Genomic DNA, 20,789 nt, shown 5'->3' with positions numbered 1-20,789 from the left:
CATTTGTTTGGCTGCTCAAATATCGAGCCACATGGGGGAAAAAATATCGCTCTGCCATTTTTGATCTCCAATAGACATTTGGAAACTGAAAATCTGTCAATAACACCAGCATTGCTACAGAGCATATTGTGTACACTCCTCGGTGTCAACAAGCAGGGCACATGTTTGCCAGTGTCACCAAAACATTGGGCGTGTTCCTCGCTGTCAGCAGAAAAGGGGCGAAACCTACTTTTGATGGACAAAAAGGCTCACTGGAGGACCAGAAGGAGACTTGTCCTCCTGCCATTCGGAGCTCCCCTATTGGTGAATGCGGAAGTTGGGCCATGAGGTTCTGAAGTTCCTGCCCCTCCCCTCTCTCAATGAAGATTGAGCTTCACTCAGACTGCAGCTTCCTTCCTCTGTCCAACATCTGTGAGTACAGCACTCTCTTTTCTCACCCCCTTTTCCATTAACGTTTCATTCTGGGGTTCAATTGTTGACTTGGTGCAACTGAAAGGAATGGGAGTGAATCCAGTGAGGGGACAGACTCTGGAAAAAATAGTCCAAGCCTTTGTCTCAATTGACAAAATAGACAGGCAGGAGACTGGAAGAATGCAGCAAGCCAGGCAGTATCAGTAGGTGGAAGAGTTGAGGTATCTGGTGGAACCCTTGTTCAGGATTGGGGGTGGGTATAGGGAGAGCTGTGGAACAAGGGTGTGCTGGGGGCAGGGTGATGAAGCGAGGATAGGTGGAGATAGGTAGAAGGTACAATAGACAATAGGTGCAGGAGTCAGCTCTTCTGCCCTTTGAGCCAGCACCACCATTCATTATGATCGTGGCTGATCATCCTCAATCAGTATCCTGTTCCTGCATTATCCCCACAACCTGGTTGGTGAATGGGAGGAAGGAATCCAGTTGGAAGGGAAGAGTGGAAAGGGCTGGGAAGTGAGTTGGGGGATGGGATGGGAGATTATTTGAAATTGGAGAACTCAGTGTCGAGTCCTCCGGGCTGTGGACTGCTCAGACAAGATGAGGTTTTGTTCCTCCAATTTGTCAGAAGGGGAGTGGGAAGGGGCATCAAAATGGGTGGAGACTGGGAAGTCCGCAAAGCCTCTACGGACCCGGCTGTGATGCTCGGCAAACCATTCCCCAAGTTTACGGTTGGTCTTCCTGACGTAGAGAAGACCATAACTGGCAAAGCACAGTGGGTCGAGCAGTAGGACAGTCGTAGTTTGAGGCACAAGCTCTTCATCAGGAATGATGCGAGGATGTTCAGAGGGGCATCAGCGTCCTTCTGTGCCAGTTGTCAGACAGGTGCAGCAGGCAATGAGCAAGGCAAGTGGCATATTAGCAAGAGGAATTAAGTTCAGAAGTGGGAATGTCTTCCAGCAGTTAGGAGGTCATAGAATATATTCAAGGCTGAGTTCACGTGATTTTTATGTGGATGCTTGTGGGGGAAGGCAAAGAAATGGTTGTAAGACCAGTATCCAGTTTTAAGACAGTTCCAGAGTCAGACAGCACAGAAACAGACCCTTCAGTACAACTAGTCAATGCTGACTATGTTCTCAAACTAAACCAGTCCCACCTGGCAGTGTTTTGGCCCATATCCCTCCAAACCTTTCCTATTCATGACGTTACTGTACCTGCATCCACCACATCCTCTAGACATTTAGTCCTCACGTGAACTACTGTGTAAAAAAAAATTGTGCCCTTCAAATCTTTTTAAAATCCTTCTCCTGTCACCGTCAAAATTTGCTCCCTAATCTTGAAACCCCAACCCTAGGGGAAGGACACCCTTTGTTCACCTCATCTCTCCCCTCATGATTTTATAAACGTTGATAAGGTCACATCTCCACTTCCAATGCTCCAGTGAAAAAGTCCCAGCCCATCCACCTAGATGAAGGTAGAATCCTGTCCCTTAGGATTCCCTCCAACAACGTGCCCACCACTGATGTCAGGCACACTGATCTATAGTTCCCTGGCTTGTCCTTACCACCCTTCTTAAACAGTGGCACCACGTTAGCCAACCTCCAGTCTTCTGGCACCTCACCTGACATGCACAGTATGCTCTATGGAGATGCTGTTTTTGATGGATTTAAAATGTCCAAATGCCACAATTTCTCCCCCACTCACTTGACATAACCGTGCAGGTTCCTCGCTATTTGATGTTCATGTTACTTAGAACCCTCATGATCATATCAATCTCAATGAGGTCACCCCTCAACCTCCTGTGCTCCAGTGAAGACAGTCTCAGCTTCTCCTTATAACTCAAACTCTCCAGTCCTGGCAACATCCTGGTAAATCTTTACTGAACTCTCTGTAATAGTATTCTTCCTATTACAGGGCCACCAGAAGCCTTCTCAGTACTTTACAAGTGACTTCACCAACATCCTGTACACCTTCAACATGATGTCCCAACTCCTTTATTCAATGGTGTGAACAATTAAGGTAAGTGTGCTGAATGTTTAACATCAATCTACATTTGTCAATATATCATATCAGTTGCATGACACTGTGACCTTTTGCTCTTAACTCTGCGTCTTATGATCCTGCTCCGCAGCTACCCGATGAAGGAGCAGCACACCGAAAGCTAGTGCTTCCAAATAAATCTGTTGGACTATAACCCACTGTTGTGATTTTTCAACCTTGTCCCACCTAGTCCAACAGCAGCACCTCCACCTCCTTTCTAATGAACACAGCCCATACCTCCCAGTGCTGCCAGTAAACTGCCGATGAAATGATGCAGTGCCTGCACTCCTGAAAAGTTTATAATTTCTAACGAAACCAGCTACTCATTCACTGCTCCACCTGATACACGACTTTGGAAACTTAGTGCAGGAGGCTGCAAGAAATGAGCAGCTTTAAAACAAAAACCGCTTGGAGCTTTCAATGAGAGCCTGAGCCCAGCAGTACGTTCTGGTTACCTTTATTGTGGCCCAACATTGTTACAGCTTCAGGTGCCCCCAGCAAAAGGGCAGAGAAAGAGTAGCTGTTTTTTAGACAGCTCAACAACAGGGGGAGGAGCAAGGGGCAGGGCAAGGCCAACAGCAGGCCCCCGCACTACGGCTGCATTGCCTTGCACAGTTTACAAAAATCCCTTCCCCTTCAGAGACTCCCCACAGTGTGGAAGCTGGCCGCTCGACCCAAAGACTACACACCGATCCTCCAAAGGGTAACCCACCACACAATTCCCCAACCCCTATTGCTCAACATTTACCCCTGACTAATGCACCTAACCTGCACATCCCTGGGCACTATGGGTATTTCAGTACTGTCAATCCACCTGAACCTGGACAACTCGTATATGCTGACCAGATATCCCAACCCAATCTAGTCCCACCTGCCAGCACAGGGCCCATATCCCCCCAGTTGCCTTTTAAATGTTGCAATTGTATCAGCCTCCACCACTTCCTCTGGCAGCTCATTCCATACACGTACCACCCTCTAAATGAGAAGGTTGCCCCTTAGATCTCTTTCATATCTTTCCTCTCTCACCCGAAAACCTATGCCCTGTAGTTCTGGACTCTCCCATCCCATAGAAAAGACTTTGTCTATCTATCCTATCCATGCCCCTCATGATTTTATAAACCTCTATTAGGTCACCCCTCAGCCTCTGACGCTCCAGGGAAAATAGCCGCAGCCTGTTCTGTCTCTCCCTATAGCTCAAATCCTCCAGTCTTGGCGACATCCTTGTAAATCTTTTTAGATTAGATTAGATTACTTAGTGTGGAAACAGGCCCTTCGGCCCAACAAGTCCACACCGACCTGCCAACGCATATATCACCCAGACCCATACTCCGGGAGTTTGCAAGGACTGCCACAAACACTACATAGGACAAACAGGAAGAAAGTTAGCCACCTGGATACACGAACACCAGCTAGCCACAAAAAGACACGACCTTCTATCCCTCGTAGCCCAACATACGGATGAAAAAAAAAACACCACTTCGACTGGGACATCTATCCTGGGACAGGCTAAGCAACGACATGCCAGAGAATTCCTAGAGGCCTGGCACTCCAATCACAACACCATAAACAAACACATAGATCTAGATACCATCTATCAACCCCTCAGAAAATGAACAGGAAATGACATCACCACAAACCCCAGGAACCCTATCCAGGCCAAACATATAAATCGAAAGCAGGAGACAACAGCGTCGCTTCATTTGGAGGTCGCCACTGATGACGTTCCCGAGCCAGGTAATGAAACGTCTGGATATCAAACCTACAGCTCAGCGAGCAAACCTACACCCTAATCCTCAACCTGAGCTACAAACCTTGCAAAGTAGAATGTATTTGCAAACATCATGCTGCAAATACAAACCCACCCCCATGGATGATCTATCTCGTGTGTGCATGAGATAGAGAAACAGTCTATTTCCGTGCTGTTTATCTCTATTTGATAACCGTTGCTTTATTTCTGTTGGTGTAAATGTTGTTGTAATTCATAGCTGGATCCTCATAGGTGTAAGGGTGACAGAATTCCTCAAGTAGGGCACTGGAAGATTCCTGGGAGACCCCTATTTCTGGTTTACTTCCTCATGAACAAACATTAAGCACGTGTACCTATTTATTTACGATTTTGTTTTATTTTTCTTGTTTGATTCCCTGCTATGACTACACCTTGTATTAGGATAGTTGACAGGCTGGGAGATTGTGGCTTGGGTCTTGATTGAATATTTTATCGTTCCAGAAGTTATAAAAGGCGGGGTCAAAGCTTTAGCAGAAATCCAGCAGAGCTGAGAACAGACCGACATCTTAGTCTGTGGGAACAGGGAGATCAACAGAGGATAGAGAAATCAGGTCCTGAAACCAGACCACCCTGTGATCAGTGCTTTGATTAGAGGCATCCTTCTACATCAGTCAATGCCAGTTGTCAGACAGGTGCAGCAAGGCAAGTGGTATATTAGCAGGCTGAACTGAGATTAGAAATGGGGATGTCTTCCTGCAGTTAGGGAGTCATTGAATTTATTCAAGGCTGAGTTCATCTGATTTTTGAACAACAAAGTGTGGATTTTTATGTTGTGTGGATGAGGTGTGTTTTTTTTGTGGTTTATGTTTTGGATACAGGAAGAGTAGACATTTTTAAAGTGGAAGGCAAGAAAATGGTTTTAAGACCACGACAGAACAGTTATGGTCAGACAGCACAGAAACAGACCCTTCAGTCCAACTATTCCATGCTGACTATGTTCTCAAACTAAACTAGTGCCACTTGCCAGTGTTTGGCCCATATACCTCCACACCTTCCCTATTCATGTACTTATCCACATATCTTTTAAACGTTGCATCTGAACATGTATCCACCACTTCCTCTTTACATTCACTCAATACATGAAACACTCTGTTATAAACAAACTTTTCCCAATTCTGTCCATTCCATGGATTCATTCTCTTTCCTTTCAGTTGCTGCAAGTCATAAATTGAAGCCCAGAATGAAATAAATGGAAAAGGAGTTGTGAAGAGAGTACCCTACTCACAGATGGTTGACACAGTAAGGAGGGTGGAGTCTGGAGCAAACCCGAAATGTCGATTTTCCTGCTCCTCGGACGCTGCCTGACCTGCAGTACTTTGCCAGCACCACTCTAATCTTGACCCTGATCTCCAGCATCTGCAGTTCTAACTTTCTCCTGTAAGAAATCAGCAGTTTTAAACCAAAAACCTGTTGCAGTTTAAAGCTCTCATTGAGAGTTTGAGCTCAGTGTGAAGTTCAGGTAATCTTTATTGTGACCCAACTTTGTTACAGCTTCAGAATCTCCCAGCAGAAAGGTGTAGAAAAAGTAGCAATTTTTTAAAAACAGCTCAAGGTCAAAGTGCAACTCCTCACTTTCTTCATTATTGGTCACCACCGAGTTGTCCCTTTGTAATTGGATCCTTGGTGTAGCCTTAACCTGGAGGAAGTACTGCCTCACTCAGCAATTTCAACCTGTATCCAAGTAAGTTGGATGAGCAGCATAGAGTCAACCAGACTATTGTGGGTCTGGAGTCACGTGTAGGCCAGAGCGGGTAAAGGATGCAGCTGGGACGACTGCTCTAATAACTGCTCAAGTCTTCCCTAAAAAAGAACTGAGTGAATCAGAAGGGGGTTTTTTTTCCACCCCCACCCCACCGACAATAGTTTCACCGTTAGATTCTGAACTCCAGATTTCTGACCAAATTCCAATTCCGCCATCTGTTGTGGGAATCGAACTCGGGAGCCACTGGAACTGGGTTGATAGTCCAGTTGGTAAAGGCACTCGGCCGTCTTTCTTTCAATCCTCCTGCAATGCCACGTGATCCCGCTGGTTGGTCAGCAAGGAGGCAGCCTGGGTAACGGCCTTCCCGCACTCGGGGCAGCTTAAGGGCCTCTCCCCCATGTGGATCCACTGGTGGGTCTGGAGGTTGGAGGAATCGCTGAAGTCCTTCCTGCAGTCAGGGCAGGGGAACGGCCTCTCCCCAGTGTGACTGCGCCAATGAGTCTCCAGGGCAGACGGGAAACAAGCCTTTCGAACAGTCACCACACTTCCGTGGTTTCTCTACGGGGCGGGATTCCTCGGGTTTCTCCATGGCCGAAGCTTCAGCCGCACAAACGCATGTGGAGCTTCTCTCCACCGTGAATTCCTCTTTCCAAACCGTATAGCTGTTACACGCTCCTCACTCAGTGCACTGCAATGGTAGGGTCTCTCATCCAGTCCCACTGATGCTGAAAACATACCCAAACAGGAACCAAACAGCTTTGCTCCTCACGGAATCATAGTTGCAAACTGTTGCGGTCCCGATGGATTGGATTGAATGACTGTCAGACATGGACGTCAAAGTAAGGACTGCAGACGCTGGAGAGTCAGAGTCAGAAAGTGCGGCGCTGGAAAAGCACAGCAGGTCAGGCAGCATCCGAGGAGCAGGAGAGTCAACGTTTTGGGCATTAGGCCTTCATCTGTTGATTTTGAAACTTCCATCTTCAGATCCTGAAATGTAAAAAGAGATTACAAAAGTCATCACTGTCAGTGCAGGGTAGAAATTCTGAACAAGCAATTCTACTTTCTGCGGAAAGTTCTTTTCTTTTGTTATTTCACAAAATTGAAAGCACCATCCCACTCTCTCTCCCCACCTCTGTTCTCACTCTGATCTAACTAATTCCCCTGAAGGTGCTGATTCAGGATCTTCCAGGGGCAGAAAAGCAAAAACGTCAAGACTGACATCTCTCTGAATTTTGGATAACTCCACCTGAAAGTTAATATCTTTCACAACATTGGGATACTGCTGAGAGGGGTGGAGGTCTGATTTTGGGAAGCAAAAAAAAAAATGAGTTTGTGCCAATCCCTTCCCTTCAGAGAATCCCCAGAGTGTGAAAGCAGGCCACTCAGCCCCACAAATCCATACCGACCCCCTAAAGGGTAACAGACCCACACCTATTCCCCTACCCCTATTGCTCAACTTTTACTCCCTGATTAATGCACCTAACCTGCACATCTCTGGGCATGGTCAATCCATCCTAACCTGGACAAAGTTAAAAATCACACCACCAGGTGAGTGTTCAACAGGTTTATTTGGAATGACTCGCTTTCAGAGCGCTGATCCTTCAGGTGGTTGTGGAGAATAAGATCTTAAGACATAACTTATAGAAAAACATTATCGCGTTCTGCCACCGAAATGATATGTTGAACAAACCTGGACTGTCAAGTCTTTTATCTTTTAGACTGGATTGCAGCTATCATTCACATGTAAATCCCAGACCTTCTTGCAAGGCACCTTATCAAGATAACTCGAGGTTTTATAGCAAAATGTGACATCTCAGTTCACATAATGCATTAAAGGTGTGAGGTCAGAGTCTGTCTGTGTCCCAGTCTTGAGTCAGACTGGTTCTATTTCCAAAGTGGAATTTACAAAATATTACATGGATTGACTGCTTACTGATTGTGTATTTTTTGAGCAAAATACACAATGTATCTGCAAATATCATTCTGCAAATACAAATAGAGCCTTATTTCTGGTTTACTTCCTAATGAATAAACATTAAACGCGAGCACCTATTTATTTCTAATGTTGTTTCATTTTTCTTGTTTGATTCCCTTCTGTGACTACACTGTGCCTGGATGGTTCACAGGCTGGGAGATTGTGCATTGGGACTTGATTGACTGAATGTTTTATTGTCCCAGAAGGTGTAAAGATAGTTGTTGGGGGGGGTGTCAAAGCTTCAACAGAAATCCAGCAGAGCTGAGAACAGACTGACATCCATATGCCTTTTAAATGTTGTAATTGTGCCAGTCTCCACCACTTCCTCTGGCAGTTCGTGCCATACATGCACCACCCTCTATGTGAAAAGATTGCCCCTCAGACCCCTGTTAAATCATTCTGCTCTCACCTCAAACATATGTCTTCTAGTTTTCTTGGACTCCCCTACCCTGGGGAAAAGACCTTAGGTTTCCTCCCCTATCCATGCCCATTACAAAGGTCTATAAGTTTACCCCTCAGCCTCTGATGCTCCATGGAAAATATCCCTGGCCTATTCAGCCTCTCCCTATAGCTCAAATCTTTTCTGACCCCTTTCAAAGTTTCATAACATCTTTCCTACAGTAGGGAGACCAGAACTGAACGCAGTATTCCAAAATTGGCTTAACCAACATCCTGGACAGCCACAACATGACCTCCCAACTCATCTACTCGATGCTCTGACCAATAAAGGCCATCCTACCAAATGCCTCATTCATTATCCTGTCTACCTGAGACTCCACTTTCAAGGAACTATGGAACCTGCACTCCAAGGTCTCTTTGTTCTGCAACACTCCCCTTAACTCTGTCAGTCCTGCCTGAATTGCTTGACCAAAATGCAACAACTCGAATTTCTCAAAATTTAATTCCATCTACCACACTTTGGCCCATCCGATCAATTCTAATTTATAGCAAACCCTCTTTTCTCTCTCATTCCCAAGCTGAAAATCTCCAATCCACACACTCTCCCTCCATTCTCATTTTGCTGACCCCAATCCCTGGTGTACCTCATCCTGAATGGTCTGGTTCATGCTGATTAAAAGACCCACACTCGGGGGGGGGGGGGGGGAAGGGGGTTCTAATTGAAACATACATAATCCTGAACAGCCCAGACAGAGTGGATGTTGCTAAGATGTTTCCATTGGTAGGACAGACTCAGACCAGAGGGCAGCGCTTCAAGTAAAGGGAAGTCCTTTTAGAAAGGAGAAACTTCTTCAGCCAGAGAGCAGTGAATCTGTGGAATCTATTTCCATAGAAGGCTGTGGAGGCCAGGTCACTGGGAATATTTAAAACTGAGACAGATAGGTTCTTGAGTATCAAGGGTTAAAGGAGAATGGGGTTGAGAAACCTAGCAGCCACGATTGAATGGGGTGATTAGACCTGATGGACTGAATGGCCTAATTTCTGCTCCTCTGACTTAGGGCCTCTTGCTGTCCTGGACACAGAGTGAGAGAGTTGGGAGCAAGACTAGGCCATTCGGTCTTTCGAGTCAGCACCAGCATTGAACAATTCATAACTGGATATGAATATACCTACAGCTGGGTGGATAGGCTGGGACTTTTTTCACTGGAACACATGAGGTTGAGATGTGACCTTAAAAGGAGGTTCATAAAATCATGGAGGGTAGATGAGGTGAACCGCAGGTGTCCTTTCCCTAGGATGGGGGTTTCAAGATTAGGGAGCAAATGAGGAAGGTGAGTGAAGAAAGATTTTCAAAAGACTGGAGTAGCGCCTTTTTTTTGAGAGTAGTTTGTGTGTGGAATCAATGTCCAGACACGGTGGTGGATGTAGGTACAGTAACAAGGTTTAAAAGACATTTGGATAAGTACGTGAATAGGAAAGGTTCAGAGGGATATGGGCCAAATACACACAGGTGGGACTAGTTTAGTTTGTGAACACAGTCAGCACGGTTTAGTTGGACTGAAGGGTCTGTTTCTGTGTTGTCTGACTCGAACTGTTCTAAAGTGGGCTTAAAACCATTTTCTTGCCTTCCGCAATAAACATCCACTTCTTTCTTGTTCAAAAATCAGATTAACTCAACCTTGAATTTATTCAAATGACCCCCTAACTGCAGGATGACATTCCCATCTCTGAACTCAATTCCTCTTGCTAACACACCACTTGCCTTGCTCATTGCCTGCTGCACCTGTCTGACAACTGGCATAGAAGGACACTGATGCCCCTCTGAACATCCACGTATCATTCCTGATGAAGGGCTTGTGCCCGAAACTTCGACTGTCCTACTGCTCGGATGCACCTTGAATGAATCTACCGTCCCTACCTCTGCTGGCAATGCGTTCCAGGCACCTATCACCCTCTGAGTAACGTACTTTCTGTGTGCATCTCCAACATGATGTCCCAACTCCTGTACTCAGCATGTGAACCATGAAGGCTAGTGTGTTGAACACCTTCTTCACCCCCCTCTACCAGTGATGTAACTTTCAAGAACAATGAACCTGAACACCTCCATGTCTCTGTTCTACAACATGACCCAGGGCCCTACCATTACCTGTTCAAGTCTTGCCCTCCTTTATTTTAGCAAATGCAACCCCTCACTTATATCCATATCCCTCTCATACACACACGCTCTCTCTCAGACATACACACACACCACCCCCTCAAAACTCTCACCCTCTCGCAGACTCATACTCCATCACAATCACACTTTATCAAGCAGGCACACATGCAAAAACATACTCACAGCGCACAAACACACACACTTCCCTGAAGGGAGTTTCCCTGAAACGTCAATTTTCCTGCTCCTCGGATGCTGCCTGACTTGTTGCTGCACCACACGCTCGATCCTAAACTTATTACCCTCTACTTCTGGACTGCCCCATCCAAAGGAAAATACCATGTTTATTTACCCTATCCATGCCCCTCATGATGATATAAAAGTGTATAAGGTCACTCCTCAGACTCTGGCAAGCTACGGAAAAAAGTCCCAACCTGAACTTCTGTCTCTCCTCACCCGGGTAACCAAGACACATACCTGAGGTCCCAAAGTCTGCTCCCTCGCTGGATTCACTCCAGTTGCTGCAAGTGAGCCTGCTCCGTCATTCATTAAGATCATGGCTGATCTATCCATCGTTTCATCTTCTCCTCCCTGCACTGTCACAAGGAACCCCTTAATTCCCCAACCAGGCCAAATCCCACCCAACTGTATCTTGAATATACTTAATGAAGCTGCCTCTATTGCTTCCTTAGCCAGAGTATTCCCTAGATTTTGATGAAGGGCTTTTGCCCGAAACATCGATTTTCCTGCTCTCTGGATGCTGCCTGACCTGCTGTGCTTTTCCAGCACCACTCTAATCTAGACTATTCCATAGATTCACGACCCTCTGGGAAAAGCAGTTCCTCCTCATCTCTGTCTGAAAGCTACTCCCTCTAACCTTGAGGCCTCGTCTCACCCACCAGAAATTACTGGACAGGCTAGGGCTTCATCCCCACAGTGCAATGACATTGGGAAGATGTTTTCATTGGTAGGAGAGACTAGGACCAGAGGACACAGCTTTAAGAATAAAGGGAAGACCTTTAGGAACAGAGATAAGCGATGTCTCCTTTTCTGCCAACAGTGAGGAGCATGGACAATGTACTGGTGACACCAGCGAGCAGGTGCGCTGTTGTTCACACCGAGGAGCAGACACAATGTGCTCTGTGGCGATGCTGGTGTTATTGACAGATGTTAAATGTTCAAATGCCAAGAGGAGAAATAAAGGGTAGAGCCACAGTTCTTTTTCCCCATGTGGCTCAACATTTTATCGCTTTTGTCTGGCTGCTCAACATTTTTTTAAATGTCTTTTCCCCAGAATAGGGGTGAGGTTCACAACTAGACGGCATAGGTTTAGGGTGAGAGCAGAAAGATATTAAAGGTACCTAAGGGGCAACTTTTCCATGCAGAGGATGGTGCACGTATGGAATGAGCTGTGAGAGGAAGTAGTGGAGGCCGATATAATTACAGCATTTAAAAGGCATCTGGATGGGTATATGAACCAAGTGGTGACAAATGGGACTAGATTAATTTAGGATATCTGGTTGGCATGGACAGGTTGGACCAAATGGGTGTGTTCATGTGCTGTACATCTTTATGATTCTAAATAATAAAAAAGTATATTTTTACAAATACCAAACTATCTCCAAGTTAACAAGGCTTAGTGCACCACATACTTTACTAACCATTCTCAACAGGTCCTGCCCCTTCAATAACTGAGGAACATATACATGCTGGTGCATAGTATCCTTCACTAGTATTTACACACTACCCTCAACAATTGTACAAGTAACAGTGAGGGGTAAACAGCACAAGGATTAAAACACAGTGAGGGGTAAACAGCACAAGCGCCAGTAAAAGCAGATGGAAAGTGAGTGTAAAATGTGACTATGACAGGACAGGCCCCACATTCCTTCCCCTCCGTCCCCCCCACAACCTGCCTCACCTTTCACCTCCCGGGCCCAGTACCTTCCAGGTGGCCCCATAGTTGACACAGGGGCCGCCCCACGACCAGTAGAACTCCACCACCCAGGCGGCCGACCAGTTCCCAAGCAGGCCCTTAACCCCATCCGCCTCCAGAATGGTCACCGGCTCCTGCCTGCTGTACAGCCGGCCGGTGTGACCGTGACACAGCAGCTGCGCCAGGAAGGCGGCGGTGACCAGTGACGGGGGTCTGCCCCGGGCCGCACGGCGCCATTTTCCTAACGGCCGCCGCTTCCCCGCTCGAGCGACTTCTCCTCCCAACCGCCTTCACCCCGCGTGACGTCTGCACGGGGGAATGGGCGGGGCCGGGGGAGCCTCACCGTCACCAAGCAACAGCCACCTCGCGCTACAACTGCTCATTCACAAAAACAAACTCTCCTGTCTCGCTCTGCAGCTGCAGGGGGGACACTGCCACGTTTCGAGGAGCCCTGTCTACATTGGGAAAGCTCACGGCTCCATTTAAACAGATATTCCGACATCTAACGGAACGGCCTCATAATCTAAAGGGGGTAATGTGCATGGACATTAAAGTAACATGGACATTTTAACGGGGTATTTTTGCAAATAAAGAGATGCAAATGGACGAGATTACATTTCAAAGGGATGTGGCACATTCAAAGGGATATCTTCATATGTAAAGTGACGCAGTTATACCTAAATGAATCTACATTTCGAAGAGACGTTGCCCTGTTTATAAGCAGAGACAATAGGTGTGAATTCTGTCTGTGTCCCAATGTTGAGTCTGACTGACATTTTTCTTAGAAAAGCTCTGCACTTAAATTACATTCTTGAGAAGGTAATTTATAGATTAGAGTGTAGGTTAGGGAGAATTGGCCGTGCTAAGTTACCCATAGTGACCAGGGATGTACAGGTTAGAGTGGCTTGGCCATGGGAAATATGGAGTAAGGGGTTGGGTATGGGTGGGATACTGTTCAGAGGGCCAGAGTGAAATAGATGGGCTGAATGGCCTGCTTCCACATTGTCGGAATTCGATGACCCTCCCCACAAAGGAGCATTTCATCTGCATCTATCCTGTCAAGCCCCTTTCAGAATTCTATTAGTTTCAATAGAGGTATACAGCACAGAAACAGACACTTCGGTCCAATTCGTCCATGTCGACCAGGATTCCAAACTAAACATAGAACATAGAAGGATACAGTGCAGTACAGGCCCTTCGGCCCTCGATGTTGCGCCGACCGAATCCTCCCTAACCTGTACTAGCCCAATAACTTCCAAATGCCTATCCAATGCCCGCTTAAATGACCATAAAGGAGAGTTCACCACTGATACGGGCAGGGCATTCCATGAACTCACAACCCGATACAAACCAGTCCCACTTGCCTGCATTTGGCCCATATCCCTCTAAACCTTTCTATTCATGTACCCATCCAAATGCTGTTTCAATGTTGTAACTGTACCTGCATCGACCACATCCTCAGCAAGTTCATTCCACATGCAAATCACCCTCTTTCAAAATGTTGCCCCTCCGCTTCCTTTTAAATCTCTCTCCTGACATTTAAAAAAATGCCCCCTAGTTTTGAGTTCCCCTACGCTAAGCAAGAGCCATTTGCTATTCACCTTACCTCCACTCCTCATGAATTTATTAATCTCAATGAGGTCACCTCCCCCCCCCCAACCTCCTGTGCTCCAATGAATAAAGTCCCAGCCTCTCCTTATAACTCAAACCCTCCAGTCCTTACAACATCCTGGTAAATCTTTATTAAACCCTCACTAATATTATTCTTCCTAATACAGGGCCACCGGAACTGTACTCAGTACTCTGAAAGTGGCCTCACCAACATCCTGTACAACCTCAACATGATGTCCCAACTCCTATACTCAATGGTGTGAACAATGAAGGCAATGTTGCGAAATGCCGCCTTAACCACCCTGTCGAGCAATGATGCAACTTCCAAAGAACTATGTACCTGAACAGCCCCCACCTCTGCTCCCCCACCCCCCATGTCTGTCTGTTCTCTAACACGACCCATGGCCCAACTGTACAAGTCCTTGTTTTAGCAAAAATGCAACCCCTTGCTTTGATTAAGCCTCTCCCTCACACACATACTCTACCTCTCAGACAGACACAGACACACACCCCTCAACACTCTCTCACACTCGCAGCCTCATACTCCATCACACTCTCACTTTCCAAGCATACACACACACACTTCTGTGCACACACACACAAACTCACATGCACACTCTTTCATGCACACACACACACTACTTTATGGGGTGAAATTGTATTGGCAAAATTATATTTGCAGATACATTCAATTTTATTCAAAAAGCACACAAACTGCAGGCAGTCAATGCATATAATATTTTACAAATTCCGACTTTGGAAACAGAACAAGTCTGATTCAAGGTTGGAATACTGACAGACTCAAATCTCACACCTTCATTGCATTGTCTGAGCAGAGATGTCTGTTTTTTATAAAAGCTTAAGTCATCTCAAAAACACTGTTACATATTAATGAACCAAAGTCCGCACCCATTCTAAGAGATGAAGACTATCTCAGTTTGTTCAATATATTCGATCAGTTGCATGACACTGATCTTTTGATACAAGTTCTGTGTCTTATGATGCTGTTCCATGAGGCTTATGTGTTGATGAGGCAAGATGGTACAGATGAGGCGATAAGAGAATTACAGATCACCGAGGAAGGATTGAAAGAGAGAGTTAAGAAGAGCAAAGAGAGGACACGAGCAGTCTTTATCAAATAGAATAAAGGAGAACCCTAAAGCTTTCTATAGGTCTGTGAGGAATAAAAGGATTAGATTAGATTAGATTACTTACAGTGTGGAAACAGGCCCTTCGGCCCAACAAGTCCACACCGACCCGCCGAAGCGCAACCCACCCATACCCCTACATTTACCCCTTAGCTAACACTACGAGCAATTTAGCATGGCCAATTCACCTGACCCGCACATCTTTGGACTGTGGGAGGAAACCGGAGCACCCGGAGGAAACCCACGCAGACACGGGGAGAACGTGCAAACTCCACAGTCAGTCGCCTGAGTCGGGAATTGAACCCGGGTCTCTGGTGCTGTGAGGCAGCAGTGCTAACCACTGTGCCACCGTGCTGCCCAGATGATTAGGGTAGGAATAGGGCCAGTCAAAGACAGAAGTGGGAAGTTGAGTGTGGACACTGTAGAGATCGGAGAGGTGCTAAATGAACATTTCTCATTGGTGTTCACTCAGGAAAAGAATGAGATATGAGACATTAGACTCGAAAGGATTGAGGTTAGTTACGCACAGGTGTTATCAATTTGAGAAGGAGTGAAAGTAGACAAGTCCCCTGGGCTGGATGGGATTTATCCGAGGATTCTCTGGGAAGTGAGGGAGGAGATAGCAGAGCCTTTGGCTTTGATATTTGAGTCATCATTATCGACGGGTTTAGTACCTGAGAACTGGAGGATTGCAAATGTTGTGCCCTTGTTCAAGAGAGGGCATAACTACAAATTGAGGGGTGATAGCTTTCAGACAGATGTCAGAGGCAAGTTCTTTACACGGAGAGTGGTAAGGGAGTGGAATGCCCTACCTGCTAAGGTAGTCAACTCAGCCACATTAGGGAGATTTAAACAATCCTTAGATAAGCGCATGGATGATTTTGGGATAGTGTAGGGGAACGAGCTGAGAATAGTTCACAGGTCGGCGTAACATCGAGGGCCGAAAGGCCTGTTCTGCGCTGGATTGTTCTATGTTCTAAACTTACTGCAGGAGGCTGAAAGAAATAAGCAGCTTTAAAACAAAAACCTCTTGGAGCTCAAAGCTTCCAATGAGAGTCTGAGCCCGGTGGTAAGTTCAGGTATCCTTTATTGCAACCCAACTTTGTTACAGCTTTGGATCCCCCCAGCAAAAAGGCAGAGAAAAAGAAGTTGCTTTTTGAGCTCAAGGTGAAAGTGCACACACCACACCTCCCCTGTTTCCCCCGTCCCCCCACTGTCTTTAATATTGGCCAGCACCAAGTTGTCCCTTTGTAACTGGATCCTTGGTACCGCCGTAACCCGGAGGAAGTATTGCCTCACTCAGCAATTTCAACGCATACTCTGTCTCCAAGTAAGTTTCTCCCCTGGAACGACTGAGTGAATCCTTTCCCACAATGGCGGTTCCCTTCCCTAACAAGGGAGAGACGGAATCAGGGGCTTTCTCCCCTGCACCACCCCCTCCCTGAAACGGTCTCATTGTTAAATTTCGAACTCCACATTTCTGACTGAATACCAATTCTGCCATCTGTCGTGGCGGGATTCAAACCCGGGAGTCCCCGGAAATGGGTTGGTAGTCCAATCGATAATGGCACTCAGCCTTCACTCCTTCAATCCCCCTGCGATGGCACGTGAACTCGCTGGTGCTTCCGCAGCTGGGAGGAGTAGGTGAAGCCCTTCCCGCACTGAGAGCAGGTGAACGGCCTCTCCCCGGTGTGGATCCATTGATGCCTCAGCAGGGTGGAGGATGTGCTGAAGCCCTTTCCGCACTTGGGGCAGCTGAAGGGCCTCTCTCCCGTGTGGATCCGCTGATGGGTCAGCAGATGGGAGGAATACCTGAAGGCCTTCCCGCACTCGGGGCAGCTGAAGGGCCTCTCTCCCGTGTGGACCCGCCGGTGGGTCAGCAGATGGGAGGAATACCTAAAGTCCTTCCCGCACTGAGAGCAGGTGAAGGGCCTCTCCCCCTTGTGGACCTGCTGGTGGGTCAGCAGGTGGGAGGAGCAGTTGAAGCTCTTCCTGCATTGAGAGCAGCTGAACTGCCTCTCCCCCATGTGGATACGCTGGTGCCTCAGCAGGGTGGAGGCCTGTGTAAAGGCCTTCCCACAATCAGGGCAGCTGAAGGGCCTCTCCCCGTGTGGACCCGCTGGTGCCTCAGCAGGGCGGAGGAGCAGGTGAAGCCCTTCCCGCACTGAGAGCAGGTGAATGGCCTCTCCCCCGTGTGGATCTGCTGGTGGGTCAACAGGGTGGAGGAATTCCTGAAGGCCTTCCCACACTCAGGGCAGCTGAAGGGCCTCTCCCCGGTGTGGACCCGCTGGTGGGTCAGCAGGTGGGAGGAATCACTGAAGGCCTTCCCACACTGAGAGCAGGTGAACGGCCTCTCCCCCATGTGGACCCGCTGGTGCCTCCGCAGGGAGGAGGAATCGCTAAAAGCCCTCCCACACTCAGGGCAGCTTAAGGGCCTTTCCCCTGTGTGGACCCGTCGGTGGGTCAGCAGGTGGGAGGAATTGCTGAAGGCCTTCCCACACTCTGGGCAGCTGAAGGGTCTCTCCCCCGTGTGGACATGCTGGTGGCTCCGCAGGGCGGAGGAGCAGGTGAAGCCTTTCCCGCACTGAGAGCAGGTGAATGGTCTCTCCCCCATTTGGACCCGCTGGTGGGCCAACAGGGTGGAGAAATTGCTGAAGGCCTTCCCACACTCGGGGCAGCTGAATGGTCTCTCCCCTGTGTGGACTCGCTGGTGCCTCAGCAGGTGGGAGGAATACCTGAAGCCCTTCCCGCACTGAGAGCAGGTGAAGGGCGTCTCCCCCATGTGGACCTGCTGGTGGGTCAGCAGATGGGAGGAGCAGGTGAAACCCTTCCCGCACTGAGAGCAAGTAAACGGCCTCTCCCCCGTGTGGACCCGTTGGTGGGTCAGTAGGGTGGAGGAATGTCTGAAGCCCTTCCCACACTCAGGGCAGCTGAAGGGCCTTTCCCCCGTGTGGACACGCTGGTGCCTCAGCAGGGAGGAAGCCTGGGTAAAGGCCTTCCCGCACTCGGGGCAGCTGAAGGGCCTCTTCCCCCATGTGGACCCGCTGGTGGGTCAGCAGATGGGAGGATGTGCTGAAGGCCTTCCCGCACTCTGGGCAGCTGAAGGGCCTTTCCCCCGTGTGGTTCTGCTGGTGGGCCAACAGGTGGGAGGAATGTTTGAAGGCCTTCCCGCAGACAGGACAGGAGAATGGCCTCTCCCCGGTGTGACTGCGCCGATGAATCTCCAGGGCAGACGGGACACGGAAGCCTTTCCCACAGTCACCACGTTTCCACGGTTCCTCCACAGGGCGGGAATCCTCAGGTTTCTCCATGGCTACAGCTTCAGCTGCATACAAACATGTGTAGAGCCCCTCCCTGCCGTGAAATCACCTTTCCAGGCCGTATAACTGTTTCAGGCTCCACACACAGTGCGCTGCAAAAGTGGGGTCTCTCGTCCAGTCCCACTGATGCTGAAAATGTCCTCAAACAGATACCAAAAAGCGTTGATCCCTCTCACAGAAATCACAATCAAAAATCGTTACTGTCCCGATGGATTGAGTGACTGTCAGATATTGACATCAAAGTGAGGACTGCAGACACTGGAGAGTCAGTCGAAAAATGTGGCACTGGCAAAGCACAGCAGGTCAGGCAGCATCCGAGGAGCAGGAGAGTCAATGTTTCGGGCATAAGCCCTTCATCCATTGATTTTGAAACTTCAGTCTTCAGATTTTCAAATACTCTGCAAAAAGAGATTACAAAAGTCATCACTATCAGTGCAGGGTAGAAATTCAGAACAAGCAACTCTATTTTCTGTGGAATATTCTTTTGTTGTTCCACAAAATTGAAAGCACCATCCCTCTCTCTCTCCCTCTGTTCTCACTCCGCTCTAACTAATTCCCCTGAAGGTGCTGATTCAGGATCTTACAGGGGCAGAAAAAGCAAAAAGATCAAAACTGACAACTCTCTGAATTTTGGATACCTCCACCTGAAAGTTAGTATCTTCCACAACACTGGGATCCTGCTGAGAGTGAGCAGGTCTGATTCTGAGAAGCAAAAAAAAGTGTGTCAATTCAGGGTAAACCTGCAATGTAGCTTCTTGAGGAAGGACCAGACACAAAATGGTTAACGACCCCAGGAAGGTGGGAGCAAAATGAAACAACAAGGCATTAACACCAACACACTTCAGTCAAACTCTTCTGCTACCAGTCAGGGCAAAACATGCTCTGAAAGTCCAGCCTTCACAACCACACTTCTGCTTTCACTGAAGACAATTAGAGTCACACAGCACGAAAACAGACCCTTTGTCTCAACCTGCCCAGATATCATTTATGCCACTCATCCACAGATTCTATCAACAAACACATTGACCTGGACCCAATATACCGGCCACTGCAGCAGACAGCTGGAACTGACAACCGGAAGCAGCAGAGACAAACCACTATAAATGCCGGAGGAAACATCACAGAAGCGATGTGGAGGCTCCCAAGCACTGAGGATGTCACCTAGACAGGGGACGAAACGTTTGCAACACAAATTCCCAGCTCGGCGAACAGAACCACAACAAGATACAAGAAGGAGATCCAGGTATTCCTTGACAGAATTACTGAAGGGACCGGTTGGGGAAACTGCAGTTGGGCTCATGGTCCAATTGGCTGATCAATTTAGCTATGTATGGTAGAATACTTTTCTTCTGTTTGTCGGTATTGCTCTTGCTAGGTGTTTAATTGCTAAGATTATGAGGTCCCTTAGTGATATAGATTTGCCCCAGAAGATGTTCCTTTTGCAATCCGATGGCTCACCCACATGTGTTGATGGCGATGATAAATATGACCAGATTAGCTGCGAAGATGGTGGTGCCGCTCTACAGGATGTTGATGGCTGGACCACCTTGAAGGGCATTTGTTTGGACTAGCCTTCTCTTTAAGTGATCACGATGCAATCAAAGGGAGGAATGAGGGTGTGGGTATCTGGGTGATAAAGTCTATAGCCTTAAAACTTGTCATTAAACATTCAGACTAAAATGTAATGCTCAATTGTTGAATACATTTACTGCACCAGAAAATAAACAGGCAGGAAGGCTCAGAAAGAGGAGAGAACTTAAAGATAGGGACACCAGGATGCTGTAAGGTAATTAAGAAGGTTTGCCTCAGCATCGGTGAATCTGTGTGAACAGGACACCAAGTAATAACATTCACAGCCGTTCCCTTGTGAGACCATTTTAGTGCTGAGGCTGTTGAATCCCATTGAAAATTAACCCTTAGTGCTTATCTGCAATGGATTGAAATGAATTGCATTTTGGGACGTTATGATGATATTGAGTAGCCATTACTGGTTATTAAATACCAACTCTGTAAAAGGAAATATTGATAAAGCTTTACCTTACTTGCTGAGGAAACAGGCCGCGGGCACACTTCCGGTTTCGGGGATGGCCACGCCCCCTCCGCCGCGACACATAAACCCCGCCCCTTCCTAACGCGGCACGTAAGCCCCGCCCCTTCCAAACGCTGCACGTAAGCCCCGCCCCTTCGGGACAAAGTCCCGCCTCATGGAAACAAACCTTTTTCTCCCTCCGAGCACCAAACCCCGCCACTTCGCCGCGATCCCCCCGCGAGTCAAAACCACGCCCCCTTCCCCCTCGCGCAACCGCCCACAA

At 47.7% G+C, this 20,789-nt stretch overlaps 1 pseudogene; it reads right to left on the bottom strand.

Moving 5' to 3' along the window:
• LOC132808678 (zinc finger protein 850-like) overlaps nt 1-20,576 on the bottom strand; it is a 73,489-nt pseudogene extending 52,913 nt beyond the window's left edge.
• Between the last annotated feature and the right edge of the window lie 213 nt (nt 20,577-20,789).

The sequence above is a fragment of the Hemiscyllium ocellatum genome (assembly GCF_020745735.1).
Source record: "Hemiscyllium ocellatum isolate sHemOce1 chromosome 27 unlocalized genomic scaffold, sHemOce1.pat.X.cur. SUPER_27_unloc_9, whole genome shotgun sequence".
Lineage (NCBI taxonomy): Eukaryota > Metazoa > Chordata > Chondrichthyes > Orectolobiformes > Hemiscylliidae > Hemiscyllium > Hemiscyllium ocellatum.
This window is presented reverse-complemented; position numbering and strand designations above follow the sequence as displayed.